Genomic DNA, 23,057 nt, shown 5'->3' with positions numbered 1-23,057 from the left:
TGTGTGTGTGTGCATGTGTGTGTGTGCATGTGTGTGTGTGCATGTGTGCATGTGTTTTTCACTGATTGCTATTTTAATCTTCATCACGTCTCTTTCCAGAGCATTCACTCCCTGTTTCCGCTGTGTTGCACTCATTTCTCTTTTACCTTTTCCTCGTCTCTTCCTCATTACTTTTTTTTTGTATACCTCCCCTCTGCCCCACAACTGAACCCATTTTTAAAGCCTTCACACCTGCAAATACTCTAGCACCATCTATAGCTAAAGAGTTTACAATGATTTTACACACACACACACACGCACGCACGCACGCACGCACGCACGCACGCACGCACGCACACACACACACACACACACACACACACACACACACAAACTCTGAAGGCTTTTAGTTATCACGCTAACAATATGTAGTCAGGAGCTGAGTCAACAACACAGTCTTGTTGAAGTTCTCAGGAGTGTTTTATTGTGTGTATGTGTGTGTGTGTGTGTGTGTGTCTTCAGAGATCACTCTCAGAGCTTCTGGGAAACAAATTTGGAGGCAGGTAGTGAACAGCTATACAGGATATTTGTTTCGAGATAGGCTTAGTAGTGATACTTATGCTTCTATAGTCAACCTTTATACTCAGTCACATTTATTTGTGTGTGTGTGTGTGTGTAGGCTCAGAAGGTCTGGGTTTTACCGTTGTAACCAGAGATTCTTCCGTCCACGGTCCTGGTCCTATTCTGGTCAAAAACGTTCTGGCACGTGGAGCCGCTGTCAAAGATGGACGCTTGCAGTCTGGAGATCGCATTCTTGAGGTAAAGGGTAGCTTACTGTTAGCATTCATGAAATCCTGAAAACAAGAGATACAGATAAAGGTAGATCTGCCAAAGCGGGTGAGCGGCCGATCAGTCATGTGACCAAACAAATGTACACACACATGCCGCATAATGTTTTTAACTATGCACACATCGGCAAACACATACACATCAAAGCCACACTCTCACAACCAGTGGAGTTATGAAATACTGTAAAGTACTTTACTTGAGTATTTCCATTTCATGCAGCTTTTTGGTCCTACTGACCAATATTGTCCTTTTTACTCCACTACATTTTCCTGACGGCTTTGGTTACTAGTTATTTTACAACTTCATTTCTAAGCTAAAATAAAATACAAACAAACTGATAAATTAACTTTGATATATTAATAAAGGTTAAGATATGCAGCAGCAGTATACAAAGTAAATGAGTTTCGTATTTACCAGGTGCTACGAATAAATGAATGCATCAATAGTCATATTCCAGTAATTTCATGTATTTGATTTTCAAATAGGCCTTTACACACAGTAAGTACTTTTACTTTTGTACTTGAGTAAGATTTTGAATGCAGGACTTTTACAAATGAAAAGTATGATTACACGTCATGTCGTCTGTTTGGAAGTTACTGAACGTCAATGAAGAAGACCTCAAAAAAATGACACTTATGCTGATAATGGTGATGTATTGACTTTTTGTTTGTGTTTGTGTGTGTGTGTGTGTGTGTGTGTGTGTGTGTGTGTGTGTGTGTGTGTGTGTGTGTGTGTGTGTGTGTGTGTGTGTGTGTGTGTGTGTGTGTGTGTGTGTGTGTGTGTGTGTGTGTGTGTGTGTGTGTGTATTTAGGTCAACGGTGTGGATACCACAGGTGTGGGCCAGGAGGAGCTGGTGTGTATGCTCCGCAGCACGCGACAGGGAGAGAGTGTGTGTCTTGTGGTCCTACGGCAGGAAGACATGTTCCTGCCCCGAGAGATGGTAAGAACCAATCACAATGCTGCATTATCAGCCAATGAAACAAGATGTTCCTGTTGATTGGCAGGTCAGTGGCTAGTTTAACAATAGAAGAACTACTTCTGCAGCGAGAAGGACAGGCATACGCACAGCTACATTAACCAGTTTGCAAATGTCCACTCCCTCTAATTATGCGGTTTCTCGTCCAACCAACAGGCTTGCCTTGATGATGCACAGCTCAGCAACCTATAGGAAATCGTCTTGTTATACGCAATATTATAATAATATTTTCTGAACTATTTTGAAAGATAACACATTTGCAGTCATGTTTTCTCTTACCACGCAATCGTGTAACACAGTATTTCATAGAACTCCATTTTGATTGAATGAAACGAGCCCATTGTAAAGCTTCTTCTTGATATTGGTAAACCATTTTGGGTAATCTTTCCTTTGCACTTGTTTCTGCTGAATTTCATCACTGTTTTCATTAATAAACACTTCTTTTATTCACCTTTGTTCTATTCTTCCATGCTTTGTCCTTCAATCTAACGTTGCATGATCAACCACTATGCATGCTTGTTATAGCTCTCTTTAGACTTTTTCCAATCCCTGCTGTTGTTCGCTCTTCAAATCTATAAAAAAAACATGATTAATTAATGTTCCTTATATAAATATATTCTGCTTTCACATTTAAACATGTAGAGAAAGTCTGTAGCTCTTTATCATTCACCTGAAAGGTGTTGTACTCTTGGAAGCGGTTCTTAAAGTGAGCGAGTTAAATATTGATCATACGTTCAATTATTTGGGTTTTTTAATTACGTTTCACCCACTAGCTAGATTCGATATTTAAGTTTTCAAATATTCAAAAGTTACTAATATGACAACTCGTGATTTGCGCAATCAGATTATTTCTACTTACAGTATGCATGTTATATTGGGTGTATATCATCCTATGAAGGGTGGCCACGGTCTAAAAGAGTTTGGGAACCACTGCTCTAAGGTGTTTTTGTGAAAAACTTAATTTTTCCCTTCAACTTTGAAACTTTGAAACCTGTATTTACACTGGCACAAACAGCATAACAACAAGTCTTGCTCTATAAAACCACAAGTCCTTATTTTATAATTTAGCCAGACTTACTTTTGTCTTCCCTCCACCTATCACTCATGTCTTTGGTTCATTGTATTTTATTCTTTAAAAGTTCACTTCTCTGTGTTTTTTCCCCTTTGTGTCTCTTTCCGCTCTTATCGACTGGTGTTTCCTTAAAGGCTGCAGGGAAGTTACACACACACACACACACACACACACGCACGCACGCACGCACGCGCGCGCACACACACACTCATGCATGCGACCCTGAGCCCCATAGGAAATTCTGTTTCTGCAGACAGGAAAAGGAGAGGTGTGTTGGGAGTGTGTAATGTACATGTGTTAACATCTAGGATCATTTGTGAGTATTGTATCTAGTCCAGATGTCCCGTTTCTTTTTGTACGCATGTCTGAACTCCATGGCAGTCTTCTTTGTCTACTTGTTATGATGTTACGTGTGTTTTTTAAAAACCTCTCTCTGACAGTAGCACTTAGTAGTACTTTGTCTACTTCCAGACGGTTTCATGGCAAACAATACTAGAAAGCTGCATTTGAAAGGGGTGTGAATCTGTGTGATTGTTTCTTTAATCTGGGGAAAATAATGATCACTTTCTAAAACTAAAATAGGTGTTTCACTGATGAACTAATCAGGAGAAAAAAGACAGTTAAGTGCTGATGGTCATACATTTAACTGGGGTTTCTAAATGATTTGCTGCTAGCATATATGGCTTATGACATTATACTATATTTACAAAATCCCTCTACTTCAATACCTGAAACCATCCGCCTCATAAACACCTTTTCTGATTTAACCAATTATACTATTAACTGGTCTAAATCAACCCTTCTTCCACTTTCATCTAATAGCTGTGTGATGGCAGTCCAAACACCGCCTTCTTTTCTGCGTACTGGTAATTTGACTTATTTAGGAATCAACATTTCCCCCAGGCTGACAACATTAGTAAATCTGAACTTCACCCCACTTCTCAAAACAATAGTAGACAACCTTCAACGTTGGATGAATCTCCCAATATCCCTTATCGGCAGAATTGCAACAGTCAAAATGGCCATACTCCCAATGATAAATTACCTATTCTCAATGATCCCTATTAAACCCCCACCCACTTGGTTCAAATCTATAGACTGCCATCTCAACATTTTACTGGAAAAACCAAACACCTAGAATCAAACTATCTACTATTCAAAAACGCAAGAGTCAAGGTGGCTTAGAAGCACCAAACGTTCTGCATTACTTCATTGCCCAGCAACTACAATACATTTACACATGGACTAATCCTAATAATTCCGACACCTCCTGGTTAGACATTGAACAAACATTGTGCAAAGATATTCAGACTTATTGTTCATAAGCCGCTCCATCATACGTCATCCATGCTTCAAAAACCCTGCAATAGCCACAACTCTGAAAGCCTGGTGGACATTTTACGAATTAACTAACAACACCATTTCACCCACCGAGCACACTCCCATCTGGAACAATCCTGACTTTCTAATAAACAGAAAACCTTTACATTTCAAATCATGGATCGCCAAAGGCATCACACACCTCAAACATATATTTCATGAACACAAGTAATTCCATTTTCTGATTTGGTCCAGAAGTACGGCATCAGGGAACATCAATATTTAGAATATTTACAACTCAAATCATCCATTCAAACCAAAGTTAACAGCAAAACGTTGAACTCTTATCCCCCCTCAGAAATATTCCAAATCAATTTAAGAATAAAACTGCTTTCAAAAATATATAAATTAATTTTATTCTGCAGACTTAACAATGTCCATCCCCTCAAATAAATGGGAAAAAGATCTCCAGATCACCCGAGTGCCGACTTCTGCTCTCAAATTTGCACAAACATCTTCTCCATATCAACCAACACCAACATGCACCTCAATATAAGATTATTCACAGAGTGCACTACACAGGGGAAAGGATGTTTAAAATGGGTTTTGTATTATCTCACATCTGTCCTCGTTGCTCACTTAACACCACAGACACCTACATGCATGCCACATNCTAGTGGGATGTATGGGGCGGGCCATTCTGCACATATTTTAACGCAATTAATTCAAAAAATTAATTACCGCCGTTAACGCGATAATTTTGACAGCATCTAATGCTGTCAAAATTATCGCGTTAACGGCGGTAATTAATTTTTTGAATTAATTGCGTTAAAATATGTGCAGAATGGCCCGCCCCATACATCCCACTAGTGGCAGCGCTGGGGTAGGCTACAGCCATACCAACAAATGGCTTAGCCCCACCATGAAAAATGATGTTAAAGTAAGCAAAATAAAGTCCGCCAACTTGCGCGGAGCACGGACAGCAGTTAGTAAGATTGATTTCAGTAGCCACTTGTCTGGAAATACCGAAGACTAGAAACGGTTTTAAAACTTTTGTCACGTACTGATCGTCTTCTCAATAGAACATCTTTGATAATGTCTTCTGGCCAATCAGAATCAAGATAACGGCATGGTGTTGTTGCAGGAAGTCCTGACGGAGAATACTTTTGCTGTAGTACATCTCTATATACATCGATACAACATTACGTGTTGATAGAAATCTACACGTAATGAAATAAGACCCACGGTTTGATGATTGATAGGTGTGGGGCTGTCTTTCATTTTGACACACAGAACAATGTTATAATAAACATACTGTATGTTAAATGGATATATCCGCCTTCTTTCATTTATCTTTCCATTCCCACAACAATATACATAAAGAAATGGCATATTTTGGACATAGTTCAAATGGTGATTAATCATGATTAATTAATTTTTAAGCTGTGATTAATCTGATTAAACATTTTAATCGTTTGACAGCCCTACTTTTTACCTATCCTTTATGTTATTGTGTTTTTAAATGAGCAACTGGTAAAAAAGCAATTCCCTCAGGATACATTTCATATTCTAATTCTAATTCTGACTCAAAGTGAAAAGAAAGCCTGTTATAACCCACACCGTAGTGTGCATGAACCTGGACAACATGCTCATTAGTTCTGAAACTGTGCTCTGACGTCATTAGAACAGAATATAGATCAACAGACCCCTTTTTAAGAAAATAAGGTGATGCTGAGCTGTTGCCAAGCAACTGTTGCATCTGTGCCAGATGTTTTTCAAATGTCAGCCATGTCACCATGGTGATGTGAACGACACAAGTAAATCAGTTTGGATAAGAAAGACTGAAATCAAATAAAAAGATGAAGTAAACTAAAAAAGATAATGTTTCATTGATTCAGTTTGTGTAAACTGAAAATACACAGACAGAATTTAAAGTCATACCAACAATTCTAAATTAAAGATACACTGTGTGCAAAAGCTGACATTACGAGCCATGCCAAATCATTTGGGGAACAAAACGTAAAATCAAGGCATTTTCATACCTAAAGAATTCTTACGTTTTTGCAAACCTTCCTGAGCTTTAAGGGAGGAAGGTTTGGGGAGGCAGTAATGCTTGTATGTGTTTTTTTAAAGCTTGTGCAGAAAGCTGTGTCTAAAGCATACGGCAAACAAACATAACATTGACTTCAGTGAGTTTCTTCCTGTTGCTAATCAAGGAGCCTACAAATATAGATACTTTTGGTTCAATGTTGTTAAAAAAATGTGATTAATGAAGGATAATCTGAATATGATGTTATTATGTAATGAGTCGATTGTTTCTTTATATTCAATGTAACAACATTTTAGTTTATCTCAACTTGTATAACTTTCGAACCCATGCTTTGTTTCCTCGCTGTTGCTGCTGCGACACCTGAACTCCCCTGCGTGGATCAATAAAGGTTTATCTGATCTTATCTCAGGTCAAGTTGACTTCGAGCAGAGAACTTACACTAACAGCAGCTTCTGTGGAGGCAGCTTCCTCTGCCAATCGCATGGCTGGATTCTCAGAGGGCTTGAACACAGGTTTGGCTTTGATGGGGGGAGGCGGTGGTTTGGACTTGGCCACCCGAGGACTGCTGTCTGGACCGGCATTGTTTCCAATCAGCTGACCAATAAAACTCTTCTCATAGCGTTCTCTGTTGGAGGAGGGAACTACTTCCAAGCGGACAACCTGGGAGCGCATCGCCTGACGGAACACTTCCTGAGCTCTGAGAGAGAAAAAGAGACGGAGAAATTAGTGATGAGTTCAGAGCAACTAAGGAAAACATTCAGAAAGTGTTGTGTATAAGTTTGTGTATAGGTGCATGCATTTATCACTCAAACTAATCATGGCATAAATCACAGCTACATAAAGTGTAAAATCATCAATCTCTGACAAGCAAAGTCATTATGGAAGGATATAAAACTCAATTAAGAGGGAAAAAAACAAAGATACATTGGCAAATGTGTCTTTGGAATATTATTTTTGATGAATACAAGATAAAAAACAATTAAATGCAAATTATAATAAATGGTGTGTTGGATTTTTGAAGATTTCAATACACTGGTAAATATCTTAGGCTCATATGTCTTAAACTGATTTTAATTGATTTTTAATTCCAAGATTGATAAATATTGCCGTAACTAATTATCGTTTTTATTGGCAATTACTTTTCAAAGTAATTCAACTGATTATCTAATATAAACGACAAGGTATCCGTCAATAATCCCATATTACATTTCAAATGATAAAACAGCAAAAAGTAGATTATAATATTATTGTTAAATAACTTGGAAACCAGTGCTCTATTCTATGGTTGAGTTTCCCAGCATGTAGAAAAGTGATTTTTTTTAAGACTGGTGTATCAAAATACAACTATTGTGTCATGTTTTGATGAAATGGATGGGTCTGTTTTGGTGTCGGTCTACGTCAGCGATTCTCAACTGAAGTCCCAATAGGGTGCCAGGTGGAATTCCGGCACAATGACAATGTTTTTGATTTTGTTATGTATATTTCTAATGTCCGATGACATTGTTGTCTGGATAGATATTTTGCTTTGGTAAAGTATGTGAGACACTGTGCATCAGGGATTCTTAACTTGAATCCCAATAGGGTGCCACGCGGCCCACCGACCATTGATTAACAATGAGAATCTTTTTGTTTTACATTCTTTATGAAGGAAAACAAAAAGTGTAGGAATCCCCCGGACCATCCAACAGAGGTCTGGGCTAATAAGCACTTTTTCCAGAGAAAATTAGTAAATGTTTTTCTACTTGAAATAATTGATCTTTGTTTATCAGATGGCACCCAGCCTCTTGTTATTTTGCAAAAATGAAACCTGAGAAAGCATATCCCGTGTTTGGAAAATGTGACAGCAAGTTTAACCATATCAGGTCAAATCAAATGCTTTTCTTTTTTATTTAAAATAAAACATGTATGTTAGATTGAGATGTATATTGTGGTAAGCTTTAGTTCATTATTCTAAGCTGCTTTATACTGTAAATTGTCATCGTTTATTTGAATTTTCCTGGTGGCTGACTGTGTGATGCGTATTTATCATTATTGGAGCAAAGTGAAGGCAGGAGCGAACAGGAGACGCAACAGAGAACAATGACACCTGTGCAGCAGGCCATTATAATCTCATGATCCATAAGAGAGATTGTTTTGCAGAGAATTACTTTATATCAGATTATGCTAAGTAAATTAGGGGGACCATTGTGTCAGGGGTGATTGGTACACACCATCATTCACCTCAGATAACAGACAGAGAAAATCCACTTTATTTAAATTCTATTAGATCACTCTCCTATTATTTCCCGCCGAGATTATTATTAGATGTAAAATGATCATAAAGTTTCTGTAACTAGAGACTATGTTTAGAAAGTTGTGTATAAAGGATATTCACTATTTAATACATTAAATTAGCAATAATAATACTTTCAAATGTTATATTTAACAGAAAGAAAGACATGCAGGCATACATCTGGTGATAAAATGTCACTTTGGGCAAGTTCCATCTTAATAAATATTTAACCAGTGGTTAAATGTACACTGTATTCACAATCTATGTATTATAAATGAATATTTAGCTTTGTTTATACTTAGGTTTCCAACTGAAAGTACCTGTAAGTCTTTGTGAGTGTTTCTGGTTTACTTAAACTCCACTTGGTAATATGATCATGTGTCTAAGAAACGAAGATAACAAAAGCTCTTAGCAATTACATGCACCAAACTCCATGGGCAGCCAAATTAAGAAAATATATGGTGCAAATGATTGATAAAAAAAATGACTGTGGATACGAATGAACAATTTCCATTCATAAAAATAAGGAATTAGCACCTTAAAATGCCATGGATAATATGATGTTGTATGGTAATCCAAAAAGTGGTTTCTAGGCGAGTTAAAGCATGGGTTGTCATATTTTCTTTATTATACTCTGACTGAATTTGCATAATGAAACCATTAAACACACTGGGCAGTCTGAGCAAATGCTTGTGTCTCACCTTGCAGAATGACACTTTTTTTTTATTGTAGAAAGACCACAATGCAGAACAATATAACTACCGTAATTTTCGGACTATAAGGCGCACCTGAATATAAGCCGCAGCAGCTAAATTGAATGATGTGTACATATATAAACCGCACTGGACTATAAGCCGCAGGTGTTTTTAATGTTTAATTACCATATGTATCGGTTCGTGCACAGAGGGGATTGTCGGGAAAGAGATGGCTGTTTGAGGAAGCTCCCATTTATTAACATTTCAACAAACAAGTTGAATATTTGCATAGCGTATTCAAGTGTTACCATTTAGTGCAATAGTAGCTACAAAACATGTACTGTGCTGTGTAAACTGTACTGTATCACATAGCGTTTCAGACACACAAACTTTTCAACTTTCAAACTCCCTCCCAGCGCACGTACCGGCAGTGATCTACAGCAGCGGTTTTCAACCAGTGGTACGGGGACAAACTGTCTCGCTCTCGTAATGTCTGTCTGTCTTGCTCTCGTTCTGTCTCTCGTACCACTCTCGGTTCCACTTTTACTTTTGCGCGCTACCTGTCTCACTCTTTTCCGGCCTCCAGCTTTTCCTGCTGGAACCCGCCGCTCAAAGGTGGGGGTCCGCGGACCGGCCATAGAGCCGATAGAGTTAAAGGTGGTGGACTGTAACCTGTAAAATCCATAGATTTAGGAGGTCCCCTAGTGGCCGTTAGCTGTACAAATCCATAGATTAGCCGCACCGTTATATAAACCGCAGCGTCGAAAAATGGGAAAAAAGGCGCGGCTTATAGTCCGAAAATTACGGTACATGTTAGTTGACGTGTGTGAAGTCAGTGGCACAGATACTGTCATTGTTGTTGGACAATGGATGCCGAACACCTTCATGTAAGAATATTCTATCAGACAATTGGCGAAGTGTGTGTGTGTGTATGTGTTATGTGTATGGAATCAGACAATGGAAGTGTGTGTGTGTGTATGTGTATGTGTATGAGTATGTGTGTGTGTGTGTGTGTGTGTGTGTGTGTGTGTGTGTGTGTGTGTGTGTGTGTGTGTGTGTGTGTGTGTGTGTGTGTGTGTGTGTGTGTGTGTGTGTGTATGCAAGTCTGTGTTCATGGAAATGGCACACATAGGATTCAGGGGACTTGCACTGGCCTACTTGCATATATTTTACTGGAACAAACAAACCTTGTCAATAATCTCGCCGTGACAGAACAATATGGGCAAGAAGGTGTGTGTGTGTGTGTGTGTGTGTGTGTGTGTGTGTGTGTGTGTGTGTGTGTGTGTGTGTGTGTGTGTGTGTGTGTGTGTGCACGCGCACACGTGTTATTGTGTGTAAAATCATGCTCAAACCTGTCATATGTTCAAATGTCAGAAAATGGCCTGTCAAATTCCCTAATTATAGACCTGTTTTTGTTATGAATATATATTTATTACGTGTGTGTGCGTGCATGCGTGCGTGCGTGAGTGGACTCGGGCCCATTCACCTATCTTTGAACAATATGTAGCAAAGCCATCCGGTGATAATCCGTTTACCTACAGTAGAGCATAACACATCTCTCATATAATCTCATTACCACCCTGAACGCTGGACAAGGACTATTGTGTAGACTTCATAGACGATGTAATGTGCTGTAATCATGATAACACCAACATCAGTCCTTCCATCTGTAGGAAATCGTTCTTACAGGTGTGTCTTTTGTCATGTTAATGCTCTGTAATCATGTTACATACTTAAATACTCGTGTTAATGTACTTCTCTTCAGGTGCTTCAGCGGTATAGTAAGCAAACTCCAGTGTGAAACATCTGCTGTCGAATGGATCTTGAGCAAATCTTCCCTTAGAGGAATGAAGTGGAGCAACACACAGAAGCCGGCTCTTATAAACACACACATGAATGAATTTGTAAGCAATGCTCTCCAAACATCTGCCAAGTGTCTTTTCTGCTGTTGTCTGTGATGGCTGTGCAACAGTGATATAAGCCCTCTGACAATGGAGAGGGACATAAAACACAGAGACAGAGGCAGCAGGAAGAAAAGACAGACTTGGACAGACTTGATAGGATGTTAGACTAGAATGCATTTGCTCATATATAAACTTATTCTTAAGTTTTTTATTTTGCTGATCATTTTATGTGATTGTTCAATACTTTTTCATTTACATAAATGTGATTGAAAGCTCAATTGCACATTTTAAAAGCTTACGTCTCCCTTTTTACAAGGTTTATTCGCCTAAATCACATATGTGTGTGTCTACTGTATGTATATGTAGGCATATAACCAGCATATTTATATTCTATCCCTGTAGCAATTCAGACAGCTATTGTTCCTATTCCATGTTATATTGAGGAAGACAGAAACCTTGAAGGCACATTTATGTAAACAGGGGCAAACTCCTGTGTGGATTGGCACCACTAATGTAGGCAAGATAAGAGCTTCACAATTTGGACAAAATAAGTTATTGTGATCATTTTGACTGATATTGCAACCGCAATATGATCCAAGATATGGGAGGGATTGATCGTTTAAAAAATGTTCATTGATAGATATATTAAAACGATAATGAAAGGATGGGTTACAAATATGTTTTGTTAAGTCTGTATAATATGATTTGTCGGCTGGGATATCTCTGCAGCCACAAAACATCCTTAATCATAAAATGGTTTTTGAACACATACTTTGCCCTAAACCAATATTTGGCTTTTTTGCGATTTGAATATTCCACTAGTTCTTATTCAATTTGATTTTACATTAACTTTTTGTGAGATTAAGCATTCTTTTCAAAGTTGTGTGAACCGACCCTTTAAATAAATAGCCATACACAAACTTAAAATCACAAAATGAACGCATAATGTAATGTAAAACACGTTGTTAAAGCGTGAATCTTTATCTATGTTGTTGTTTGACACACTACAGATATTGTACAGGAAATGAATGTATCTGTAATATTATGGGGGCTTGCTTTTGTATGAGTCATGTCTTCACCCCCTGTTCACAAACACTGTGTTGCACTCACTGGCTGAAGGTCTTGTCCATGAGGTCCTTATTGTTGATCATGACTATACACTCGTCCTCTTGGAACAGGCCTTCCTTTCGTGAGCGGCTCTCCTCCTCCACTCCGCGGATGAACAGACCGAGAGACCTGAAAGGAGAAGAAGAGGGGTTAAGGTCTGTTCCCATCACTTCTACTTTTGTAGATACACAAGCAAACAGACTGTCTTTAGAGTGACTTTCTGTGTGTCCCAGAGGACGGATGTGTCTGATGGGGTGACCCCCAGAGAGTGTCTATATGTTTACTTAGACACTGCTGACAGAAAGAGCCCCCAACTATCTGTTTGTCTCTTTCTTTGTGAAACTGTTGGAGAAAATACTGTTGTCTCCTCTTTGGGTTTGTTTTAATGCACTGATGTCATGTGTGATTCTGAACTGTGTACAACCTCTTTGTGATAGGAGGAGGCAGGGCATTTCAGGTTGTTGATCTTTATGAGGAGACAGACACATACTTGTTGTCTCCTACATATCTAATTGCTATGAGGCGTGAAGGAAGTCCAGAAGACGTCACAGATGACCCATCGCAGATGACCCGGCGCTTTTCCGACACCCACCTCGATTTACGACTTTGTTGTTATCTCCTGTATTTTGGATCTTATTAGCCTGATGTTTTTTCCTGCTCCGTTGAGCAACATACCCCATGTGTGTGAGTTAAACCATATCCTTTGTATGTGATTTAACTCTGCTCCTTCTTGCAAGAATAAATTAGTACCTGATTATTGATTCTCAACCTGGTGTTGAGTGATATTTTCGTAACAGAAACATTATTAGTGCTTATATAACTCACCTTAAACTGATAAGCAAAGTGTTCAACTAGCAGATAACAAGACAGGTAGGTCAATTACCAAAGATAATATGACTGAAAAGCACACACAAACTTAAGACATAAAAAGTGTGCCGACATGTACAACATGAAAATGTAAAGTGACAAATATACAGGCAGCCACTACGATGGTCATATAAACTGATGCCCTTTCTTATTATGCTTTGGGGGTTTTCTCTTTCCTGTTGTGTGTTATCTAAATGGTCTGCAAAGAAACAACTTCCAGAGGGAGTTTCTCTCTCAGACACTCCCCTGCCTGAAACACCTCCAATGGACTCCTTTGTTTTCATTTACAGAATGACATCACTATGTGACACTCACGCTGCTATTGGCTAGCTCTCTAGCGCATCGTACATGATTTACAATTTTGAAGCCTGAAGGTGAGCATGATAGGGCCCCTTTAAAGAGATAGTTCACGGCAAAATAGAAAATACGTCCTCTTACCTGTAGGGCTATTTATTAAGTTAGTTAGTTTTGGGGCTTGTTGGAGACCTTTGTCGTAGAGATGGCTAAGTTATCTCCAATATAGTGGAACTAGCATTGTTGCTTGCTTTTTGGCTGGTCTAATTCAGTACAAAGAAAATAGTTGTTACATAAAACCGCTCACAACTACATTTGGTGGATAATTCTTTAGTAACAGGGTCAACATTTATATAAGGAAGCATTGTTGATTGTTTTGTTTTATTGTTGGTGCAATGAGCACCACAAACTGAATACCAAGTAGTTCCTTTATATTGAAGAAAAATGTTTGATTTGTTTACAACTGATATCTCCAACACTGAAAACCAACACCAAAATGGTCTAGATTGATAACTTGCCAGGTAAGAATGTATTTTCAATGTTGGGGTGCACTGCCCCTTTAATATGAACCTTTGCCTTACTAAATCACAGCTTAACAAAGCAGAGGTGATGACTGTGACACTCTAAAGATGTCAGCTGCAAGAGGATGAAACTAGGCTAAGAGGTGAAAGGGATGACGGGAAATGGTGGAAAGAGATGGAGGTGTTTAGGAAAATGTTGGGAGGAGGATAAAGGAAAAAAGAGAGTGAGGAATTTAAGGAGGAGATTGGCGGGGTCAGGTGAGTCATGAGAACAGCCATAAAAGCTCATCCTGCTTTGCTGTAGGAAATCCCCGTCCACTGTCTGACTGTCTCACACCCAGAGAAAAGCTCTGCAATTTCCCCTATTTTTTCCCATTGCGTGAGAATGTGTGTTTGTGCACCAACGTAGAGAATTCCTCATAAACGCAGACATTACATTACATGTCACTTGTTAGACGCTTTTATCCAAAGCGACTTACATACTCAATACTCTGGACAATCCCCACAGGAGCAATTTGGGGTGAAGTGTCTTGCCAAGGGACACAACGACATGCTGACTGCAGTGGGGTTTGAACCTGTGCTCCCCTGATCTAAACACCAACGCTCTATCCACTGCGCCACACGCCTCCAGGGACCAAGAGTATAGGCATATTATGTAACGCAGCAGATAAACAAACTATATTGGTTAAAGGGCAGAATTAGGGCTTGTTTCGATGAGTGTTTCTTTGTGTGTGTGCATTTTTGTTTCTGTGTGTTGGTCTGCGTTCACACAACTTACCGTCCACTGAGGGATGAGCTGTAAGGGACCACGTGGATTCCCAGAGGACTGTCATCTCCCAGGATCTCCACTGTTCTAGTCAGGCTGCACAGTTGAGCACACAAACACAGAATACAATGATTAGGGGAAAAACTAAAAAAATATACTCAAATATGTTTGAGGTAAAGTTGTGTCACAGTAACATGAATGGAACCTTTGTGTTTTGTTTGCTTCCAGACACATTTGCATAATGACTCAACAGCCAGGGACCCATCTGTGATCAAAGCTAACTACTGGAATGATGTGAATAACACATGACTCATAAAGATGTCGTACACATATGCACAGATGAAGTAAAGAAGGATTAAAGCAGAAAAACAGGACCATAACACATGTCTACTGTTGTAGTCAAGCTGCACAGATGAACACAGACACCAAAGACATGAAACCAATGAGATAAACCACAGGATATGTAATATTACTTCACAAAAATAAAACACAGGTAGAAGTTATTTCACTGTAAAAAAAAGAGCAGATTTAAGTTCTATTCTATTTGACAAATAATGATTACGCATGAACAAATACCAGGATAAATGTTTTGAAAATTTGAATCTGAAGTCAGAAGCAGAAACCTTCATTTAAAAATTAAATAAATTAAAAATAAACAACAACAAAAAAGAATACAAATATGTATAAACATAAGAAGTTGAAGTAGGAATGTTGAATTAAAACTAAAACAAATAAAGCAAAATGTCCTCAACAAATGTAATATAAATATTTATACAAATAAAATAATTTAAAGGTACATCTGCAACGCAGGACGTCAAAGAAAACCACAGAAGAAGGCAGACAGGAAGTGAACACTAATGGGAACATGGAATGGGCTCTTGCATTGTTTAAGAACTTGTTAGTGGAAGAAAAACTGTAAACACACTTGGACAGTTACAGTGAATATTGATCCGTGCAACCGTTATTTAAAGTTACGTCATTGTTGCCGCAGTTCGAGCCGATAGTACGCTGTAGAACGGAGTATTTTTTTCATAGTGGAAGCAATATGATCATTTTTAATTCAATAAAATAGTTTTAAATCAATGTTATGAGTGAAGCTGTTGGTTTATTTTGCATGTGGCTGTGTGAAAAACAGGACAATGTGCAGCGAGGCGTACATTCATGAAAAAAGAACACCCGACTGATTAGATGTATAATGCATAACAATGTGTGTCTTCTAAAGGAAAACTTTGAAAGTTCTATCCTGGATTGATACATCACTTCCATGGAAGCTTTCAGCGTGCTAAAAACACTTTTTTGTTGGGGCCTTAATCCCTGTCTGTGAACCCGGCCCTTAGACAGGGGAGAGCAGACAAAGTCAAAACAACTGCTCTGTCTCTGCGTGTGAGCTCATGTTTTTCAAAACTTTTTTTTGTGTGCCATTCATCTCAATGGGCTTCTTCCTCTCTTTCAATCTCTCAATGTCTCATTTGGGTTATTCGAGTGTGTCTGCTTTACATTCTGTCTGTGTTTTTAATGTGTGTGTGTGTGCGTTGAAGTCTTTGTTTGTTTGATTAGTTTATCTATCAGAGCACAGCCATTAATCCTCCCCTGACCTTCTCCCTGCTCCCTGTGTGTGTTTTTTTCTAAGTGAGTTTGTCTGAACTTAGTTTTGTACTCTTTAGTTCTACACTCCTCTCTAGACCATCCATCCATCCCTAAACCCTCATGAACTGATAGCAGTGCAGATGCTGATAGAATCCAGAGAGAGGCTAGTTGATGATTCCTGGTTGGCAACAGGGGGAAATATGCAAAGTACAAAAACAAGGTCTCCCTGATGCCGCCTCATAGTCACTCAGCAAATGTGAGTTAATCCAGACAATGGCAGACAAGGGACTGCTAGAGAGAGGAAGGCCAGGGCAGAGGGAGGAAGGATGGAAGAGAGAGAGTGAAAAGAAAAGGAAAAGATGTGGGGAGGGAAGAATAGCAAGGATGGAGGAAACAAAGACAGACGGAGATAATGTGTAGGAGTGAAAGGAATGTTGGAGGAACAAATGGAGACAGTGGTTAGGTAAAAAGATGCAGTGGCAGGAACAACTCAAATGTATTCCTAGTTTCATAATATATACTAATTATAATGTCTTGAGTATGTACAGTAGTGTTAACACTTGCAAAAGGATTCAAAACTATCATAATGCATGATATGTCTAGCTGATGAAAGCTGTAAATTATATGTATTTGTAGATTTATAATTTTCTGTAAAAAAACATTTTAATTGGCAGTTTCAAGGATGTCCAATGCTGGAAATATTGTATAACTTCCTGTTTGTGTGTGAAGGCTTGAAGGGTCCCTATTATGTTTTGGGGGTTATCCCTTTCCTGTAATTTGTTATGTAGGTCTTGGTGCATGTAAAATGTCCCTCCCTCTCCCACACACTACTCCCCCTGCCTGAAACACCTCAATTGGACTCCTTTGTTTACCTCTGTAACATAGTGACATCACAATGTAACACTTGCATTTATATTGGCTAGCGCTCCAACACATTGAAAATGGGGGGTCGGACATTCCTGACACATCTCTAAGCAGTTACCAATCACAACAGAGCCGGCCAGCTAACCAATCAGTATGATTGTATGAGAAAAATCAAGAGCTTTTGANTAAATGTTAAGGTAAAATAAGATATGAATGAGCAACATTAATAAAATAAGTTACATTAATTTGTTATTGGCTATGCTCACTGCATGTGTGTTCTGTGTTCACCTCTGCATGTGTGTTCAGTGCTGTGTGTCTGGCAAATAAAGTCAAGACCCCCTCAAAAGTTACGGTTTATTTCATTTTAAGGATGAGCACCAAGCAACATCTCCAGGTGCTCCTTTGAAAACCAGGGCAAAAAAGTTATGTGCACCCCATTACCCACCATTAGGTATATTAGGAAAATAATATCACAATCCTTTCGACCGAATATCTTGATATAAAAAATGCAACAATCTTGTGAGGTTGACCATGCTGTATTTACTCAATGAGGATTTTGATAAATAATCAGTAATAAGTATTCTTTGACCAAGCGGTTAAAAGGCAAATAGGCTAATCGAAGAGCGAGAAAAACTTACTCCAATTTACTATAAATCAGCATTTTAAACTAAGAAAATACTAGTCATATAAAAATATCTAAAAGTAACTAAATGATTGACAAAATGTTTTGTGATTTAACATCACAATAACAATATAACATCGACATGTTTCCCAGCCCTACCCACCACTGCTTATACGGTTGTGCTTAGGACCCTAACTCACTCTGTGTGCCTCTGTAAACTTCAGGTGTGGATCCTCCTGCAGGTCCAGGGGGCCCTGGGGGTCCTTGCTGACCATCATAGCCTCTCCCTGGCTGACCGGGGGGCCCCTGAGGGCCTGCTGGCCCAACGATGGAGTCTCCTCTTGGACCCTGAAGCAACAAAGACAGGAAAGTATTTAGATTTGGATTTTCAGAGCACAGATTGACTCTTTAAAGCTTTATATTTCTGATCTTACCGGGGGTCCAGGTGCTCCGGCCCCGCTCACTCCATATCGGGGGTCATAATATCCCCCGGCCGGTTCTCCTTTATCCCCTTTGTAGCCCGGGGTGCCACTTTCCCCTTTCATCTCATTCTGCACATATGAACAAACACCCAAGACATTAAAAGATAATAGTTCTTGTGGGGGAAACTTCTTAAGCAATTGGAAACAGGACTCAGAGAGACACGAGGAGAGCTGGAGCTCTGGTGGCAAACACTGACGGTTTATTTGGAGTTAAGGCTGGAGAGTTGACAAGACAGGTGGTGTGTCACGAGTTGACACAGCGGTTGCCAAACCAATTCTGAAGAACTCTTTCTGCAGCTCGAGGTTTTAACTAGTTCGGAGTGTAATAATCAACATTCTTCATCAGTGAGACTAAACTAATTATGGACCCTGAATCTAACTAGAGCTCTCGTCCATAGGAAAGAATGTACGCCAGGGAACCTTCGTCCCTGAACGGTAAACGACCTCATGGCGGCTTGTGCTCTGTCACAGACTGGCAACAACAATGCGCCCAAGCAGCCCCTCCTTAAGAGAGATAGCAGCAATACCCAAGGCCGTAGAACCATGCCATGGGAAAGAGATAGTGAGAGGAGAAAATGATGAACTGTGTCCAAGGTTAAATACCTAAGCAAATGATTCCCCAACAGTACTGATGGTCATAGTTTTGAACAGAAAGGCACACTTACCCTCAGGGAGTAGATGTCAAAGGTCGACCCGCCTCCTGCACAGAAACAAAACGTCTTGCTATGAATTTCATCTTTTTTAAAAAGCTATTTGTTTTTGTCCACAGGAAATGTTACGCTACCTGTAATCTCAAATCTGCCTGGGGGTCCGGGGTCCCCTTTATCTCCTTTAGCAGCTTTAAACAAAAAGCACAGCAACATTAGATCAAGTAAAACACCTGCAGTTTAGATAACATTGTGTTTATCCCAAAGGAATAAAGGAATAGATTGATGCGCTCATTCGCTTCATTCTTTATCCTATAGGTCAAACCAGCTACTCCATTTTTAGTTACAGGCATAAAAGTGGCATTCATCTTCTCTAGAAATATTGATTAAAAAAAGCAAAGCTAATACAAATTAAACTTACCGTGGTTATATCTGGAATGATCGTCATATCCCTGCAATTCCAAAAGATAACATCCATTATTAGATCAATAAATTGCAACATTTAAGTTAAGCGATCTCTAATTGTCCCCCATATACTTCAATTCAGATTCAAATGAAGGACATTACTTAAACAGATAAGTCCTAAATTAAGTTAAATCTAAGTAACATGATACATTTTCTTTTTACTCACTCCCTGTCTGTCTGTGGGATAAGATCCAGGAGGTCCGGGGGGGCCGGGGGGACCTGGAACACCCTGGAACAAAACAACAAATATTCATTAATATGAACGAATGTTAAAAGCTTCAAGTTAATGGGACTGAAATTGAGGCTTTTGAATAAAGATCTGAGAAACTCACAGGGTAACCAACTCCAGACCCAGATCCTGATCCTGAGTCTCCCTTCTCTCCTCTGACGCCGTTCAGCCCCGGGCGACCCTGAAATAAATCGGAGTTACATTTTTGTCACATAAAATATATCAACAAACGTCAAAACCCTAAACAATTCTGACTGCGGGGACTCCTACTGGCACTGTGGAGTGGATCGTACCATTTTTAAACCGACTTGATATATTGGTTTAGTAGTCATTTTCAACTTGTAGAAGCTCAGATACACATATAAAATATATTAATAATTCAATAATCAATAATAACTTATTTCTTTTGAAACCAAACCAAAGCCAACTTATTCTGACAGAGAAGACTGAAGCCTTTTGTCATGACCCTTTATCAGGGGCGGACTGGGACTAAACGTATGAATTATAACAATTTAGTGTATCACACAATTAATTAAATTCACCGTTCTTGTTTTTTAAATTTTGTTAATACTCTAATTTGGAGCAACCCCTGGATAAAGGTTTTTTTGAAAATCAAATGTTTTATCCTATATATTAAATGTAAAGTATAATGTCCACAATCTGATGATAAAGTAAATGATATTATTTGATATACTCACAGGTCTGCCTGGAATCCCAATCTCTCCTTTATGTCCTGAAGCACCATAAGGACCCTGGAGAGGAAAGCATTTCATACAGGTCAATTTAAATGATTCACTTATCGTATGTACTATCAGCAAAGCATTTCAAATGTGGTGAATACGAATATGGTACTCACTGAAGGTCCCTCAGGGCCCGGGGGTCCAGCGTCACCCTGTGAATAAATACAAATAAACACTGAGAACACTTTTATGGATTAATACCTGCTTACATCCCTGCACTGTCAAAAGTAAAGGACAGTAGTTAGGCTAGTCTGAGCTGTGGTGCAGTAATAGTGAGGTCATCCTATTATCTGGTCATTTCTTACCGGACGTCCTGCAAGACCCCCGAGGTACTGAGGTCTCCCGTCCGGCCCCAGGATGATACCAGGCTCTCCTTTCGCCCCCTAAATAAAAACAACATGTATTGCAATCAACCAGTATAGAATGAGACGAGAAAAACAAACTGATAGCGAGGAATACTTGGATAAGAAATGACATATAGGTGCTCAAATAGAATTAAAGCCAGGACTGTCTCAGAAAATTAGAATATTGTGATAAAGTTCTTTATTTTCTGTAATGCAATTAAAAAAACAAAAATGTCATACATTCTTGGATTCTATTACTAAATACAACTGAAATAATTGTCAAGCCTTTTATTTATTTTAATTAATTGTCTGATTATTGGCGATACAGCTTAAGTAAAACTACAATAATCCTACTACTCTAAATAANTCACCTCTGCATGTGTGTTCAGTGCCGTGTGTCTGGCAAATAAAGTCGAGACCCCCTCAAAAGTTAAGGTTTATTTCATTTTAAGGATGAGCACCAAGCAACATCTCCAGGTGCTCCTTTGAGAACCAGTGCTTGGTGCTCATCCTTAAAATGAAATAAACCTTAACTTTTGAGGGGGTCTCGACTTTATTTGCCAGACACACGGCACTGAACACACATGCAGAGGTGAACACAAGACAACATTAGCACGACCAGTAATGCTACAAGCTGCCTGTCATCACTACCCTCCTGACTGTTCTCCTGACTGTTCTCCTCACTGTCTTCCTCTCTGTCAGACATGGTAGCTGATGATGTAGGCCTACTTCTTTCTCTCTGGTTGAGTCTGCAAGTCAACAGCTTTTTTTGGGTCGAAAGTCTCTGTTGTCATCTTAGACAAGTGGATGTAATCAAATAAGTATGTGAACATAACCAATAACCTACCACAGCCAATAACAAATGAGTGTAACTTATTTTATTTATGTCGTTCATTCATATCTTATTTTACATTAACATTTATTTATTTATGCATTTTTGTATCTCTCCAGTTTTAAAGGATGTTTTTGGTTACTGTCCTATAGTATACATTGGAATGATTTAAAACCTGTTTATCCCAATAATTATAAAGGAGTGCCTTGGAAATATGTGTTTACATAAATTGTGACCAAACCGTTTGAACTTAGACTAAAGTTAACTAAACACTCAAGAGTCCTTTACGTCACTGAGCTGTAGTTATCAGCCTCTCAGTCTGACTGGAGAGGACTCTCCCTCCACATTATTGTAGAAACGTCTTCTTCTTATATCCGTTAGAGCAGCTCGCAACAGATTCTAATAACAACAGCGCCGGTACCGGTGCACCCTCCCTCTCTCCCTCGCTCACTCGCATTTTGGCTTTGAGCTGCGGGCGCCAGATAAGCCAACATTCCCCATTTTCATCACTTTTTTTCAAATGACCCGGTGCTCTTTTTTTGGCGGAGGTGCGCATGCATGTGCAGTCATGTGCAGCCCTGACTATAGTTCATATTCCATGGACTAAGTAGCATACAATTGAAGTAAAACATAAGAGTCTAAAATAAGAGCCATATGCTAGCATGCTCACAAAGATTATAATAATACAAGCTGATGTTAAGCAGGGAATGTTTCTGAAGGTCAGTATCTTAGTAAAGTATGTTACAAGTATGTTAATTGCCAATTGACCGTAACCTCAAACAATAGCTTATTTAAAAGAAGTGTTCAGAAAAGTGTTTCAGACCTGATGATATATGGTATCCTTGAACATTACTACCAAAATGAATGCAACCCTGTCATGTTCATGCTGATATGTTTTTAGATTTTAGTTTTTCTGTTGACAACAGATGAAAAGTTAGAGGATCAGCTAAGTCATTAGGTTTCATCCTCTTGGGATCGAACATGTCATTAATCCAAGAGATTTTGTTATAGATTTCAGTCTCAGGATTAAAGTGGTGAACACATTGATGAACATTCCCCTCTCTAGATCGGGACCACTACGCTTACATTAAGTACTATTTGGTTAAATGGAAAAGGAAAGAAGAAAGAGGGGACGGATAGAGAGACGAGCAAAGAAGAAAAGTAGAAATAGCAAAAGAGAAAAGATGGTAAAAAGGGAGGTACGTCTGTAAGCAACAATAGTGAAGTAAAGAGAGGAGGCACTGAATTAATTAGACAAGCTAATGAATAGCATTAATATGAGGAAAAATGTAATCCACTCCTCCCTCTATCCCTTCCTGCTGCTGTGCCTCTGATCTCTAACACTCCCACTACAACACACACACACACGCACTTCAGATCCATTTGCGTTTTACATTTTTTTGAGAGATGTTTGACAGGCTGCCTCACTGCAAAAAAATGGAAGTGGGGGTGAGAAAAGGGAGAGAGATAAAATGGGTTAGACTTGAGAAAAAAAGAGACTGTGTGCGATGAGAGAACAAGAGACGGAGAAAAAGAGCCAAACACACAGAGGCAGAGAGATGAAGAGAGCAGG

The 23,057-nt window shown here is 39.0% G+C and overlaps 1 protein-coding gene and 1 long non-coding RNA gene across 2 annotated transcripts in view; one reads left to right on the top strand and one right to left on the bottom strand.

Moving 5' to 3' along the window:
• The window catches only part of pou2af1 (POU class 2 homeobox associating factor 1), a 50,496-nt gene extending 46,723 nt beyond the window's left edge, over nucleotides 1–3,773 (bottom strand). The window contains exon 1 of the mRNA XM_010793803.1: nucleotides 3,769–3,773. The gene's annotated coding sequence lies outside the window, so the exon portion shown is untranslated. The remainder of the gene's footprint in view (nucleotides 1–3,768) is intronic.
• Nucleotides 663–2,223, top strand: LOC104964903 (uncharacterized). The gene is made up of 3 exons (XR_800481.1): nucleotides 663–798; nucleotides 1,640–1,768; nucleotides 1,961–2,223. It is a non-coding gene; the product is annotated as an uncharacterized lncRNA (long non-coding RNA).
• Nucleotides 3,774–23,057: the final 19,284 nt, after the last annotated feature.

This window comes from Notothenia coriiceps, unplaced genomic scaffold (assembly GCF_000735185.1).
Source record: "Notothenia coriiceps isolate Sejong01 unplaced genomic scaffold, NC01 NC01_scaffold00037244, whole genome shotgun sequence".
Classification (NCBI taxonomy): domain Eukaryota; kingdom Metazoa; phylum Chordata; class Actinopteri; order Perciformes; family Nototheniidae; genus Notothenia; species Notothenia coriiceps.
The sequence above is the reverse complement of the archived record's forward strand: the minus strand, read 5'-3'. Positions and strand labels throughout refer to the sequence as shown.